Source organism: Alosa alosa, chromosome 19 (assembly GCF_017589495.1).
Source record: "Alosa alosa isolate M-15738 ecotype Scorff River chromosome 19, AALO_Geno_1.1, whole genome shotgun sequence".
Classification (NCBI taxonomy): Eukaryota; Metazoa; Chordata; class Actinopteri; order Clupeiformes; family Clupeidae; genus Alosa; species Alosa alosa.
Genome location: NC_063207.1, coordinates 1378788 through 1381287, shown reverse-complemented (window position 1 = coordinate 1381287; position 2500 = coordinate 1378788). Strand labels below are relative to the sequence as shown.

The 2500-nt window shown below is 41.6% G+C and overlaps 1 pseudogene; it reads left to right on the top strand.

Moving 5' to 3' along the window:
- Positions 1 to 2500, top strand: part of LOC125284314 — a 67977-nt pseudogene that overhangs the window by 51881 nt on the left and 13596 nt on the right.

The following is a 2500-nucleotide window of genomic DNA, read 5'->3' as shown; positions in this document are numbered from 1 at the left end:
GTCCACTACAGGCATGCTGGCAGGAGTCAAGGTACACACACACACACACACTCAAACACACACACACACACACACACTCACACACACACACACTCAAACACACACACACACACACACACACACACACACACATACACACACACACACACACACACACACACACACACATGCACACACACACACACACACACACACACATTCACTCACATACTCTCACACATATACACACATATTCAGATAAATGATGCCTGATAAGTATTTAATAAATGCATGTAAAATGTGTGTGTGCGGTGTGTGTGTGTGTGTGCGTGTGTGTGTGTTTCAGATGTCCCACTGGGCCGTGAGTGTGTTGTGTCGCTCGGTAAAGCTTCAGTGTGAGCTCTACCCGTCCCGTGAGGTGGCAGTGTGTTTGGACCCCTACTGCGGTCTGGGCTTCGTGCTGTGGTGTCTCTGCAGGTACGTGTGTGTGTGTGTGTGTGTGTGTGTGTGTGTGTGTGTGAGTGTGTGTTCATGTGTGTGAGTGTGTGTTCGTGTGTGTGTGTGTGTGTGTGTGTGTGTGTGTGTTTGTGTGTACATTACACACTGCAGTTAATACATTGGTAATGTGCAAATCATATAAAAGCGGAGGGATCAGGTGTGTTTTACTCGAAACATTTCGATATTATTAGTAAAACCACAGAAATCGTCAACAGAGCAAGCAGGACCCGTCTTCTGTCTGACTCAGGTGACGTGAACATGGCTACCTGCATAAGATTATTTCATGTTAGAAAAACTATAGCTTTTAGTTAACGGAGATGCAGATCATTTACACCTGTGAAGTTACTCATGTATATTTTGTAAAATTCTGGTATTTAGCACGTTGAGTCCCTTTTCTGGTTTGTTAAAAAAAAAATAGTTCCACAATAGCAAATAAGACGGCTGGAAATCATACATTGCGCCGATATATTTGATTTTAATAATCAACTAACTTTACTAACCGCACCAGGTGAGTTGCACAGTTTTCAAAGCGAGCGTTGAGGGTTGTTTAAGGTTTTGTACATGCCTGTAGGCAACCACTCACGGAAGCAATGGCGATTCAAAACGAGTCAGAAAAGTCAAGACAGGACCAATCGTCAAAATGTCGGTGTCCACCACTCTAGTTGATCCAAAACAAACCAGAAAAGGGACTCAAAGTGCTAAATACCGGAATTATCCTTATAAGTATTTCTGTAAACACTTGAGAATAAATATTAAGAAGTCAAATGTATGTTTGTGTGTGTGTGTGTGTACATGTGTGTGTGTATATGTGTGTGTGTGTGTATATGTGTGTAAATGTGTGTGTGTGTGTGTGTGTGTGTGTGTGTATATGTGTGTGTGTGTATATGTGTGTGTGTGTGTATGTGTGTGTGTGTGTGTGTATGTGTGTGTGTGTGTGTAGTGTGTACGCAGGTCATCAGACGATCCTGATTGCGCCCAGTGATCTGGAGCAGAATGCGTCTCTGTGGCTGAGTGCCGTGAGCCACCTGCGCGTGAGAGACACATTCTGCTCCTATAGCGTCATGGAGCTGTGCACACGCAGCCTGGGGGGACAGACACACACACTCAAGGTACACACACACACACACACACACACCCACACACACGCAGCTTTTAACCTGCAGCTGTCATGTGGTGCAGCTGTCATGGCTGCTAGTTTAAGTATAAATAACAGCAGGCTAATGCCACGCTTATTTGCTGAGTTGCACCTCTCAAGTGTGTGTTGCTACTCTACCTAGTCTATGCCATTTAGCTCAGTTAGGCCTACTGTTGGGTTTAATGCCATTTAGCTCAGTTAGGCCTACTGTTGGGTTTAATGCCATTTAGTTCATTTAGGCCTACTGTTGGGTTTAATGCCATTTAGTTCATTTAGGCCTACTGTTGGGTTTAATGTCATTTAGCTCATTTAGGCCTACTGTTGGGTTTAAGGACAGCCGTGGGTATATAAGCAAATAAGCAAAGAAATATTTACTTTAGTAAAAGTAAAAGTACCACAATGACAACCCTACTTAAGTAAAAGTAAAAAGTACCTGCTTTTAAATGTACTTTAAGTATTAAAAGTAAACGTATTTGCATAATGATTTATTCTCTTAATATCTATATTCTAAAAAAAAAAAAAAAATTATGGGCTGTGACATTTTAATTAAGCTAGTTTTAGGTTATACTAGGCTAGATAGTTTTAAGCTAATGTAATTGTGCTTACCATCTGTGGCCCAGTTTACATTCTGACTTACAATTCTGGAGAATGTAATTATGGTTATCTACTAGGGTGATCTGCTGAGTTAATTTAATATCATTCAGCAAAACTCGAGAGCCTGAAGTTTAACAGGGTAGACAAGGAAAACGGCCGATTGATCCGAATGCCAATTCTGCTGGTCCCGATTGAACAGAAAAGTTGTTGAGAAAGGTGTCTTTATGATAAGGTTCGGTTTCACTTGTACATTACTCCCCCCCAATTTTAGGCTATGCCTCTTTATTTGATTAT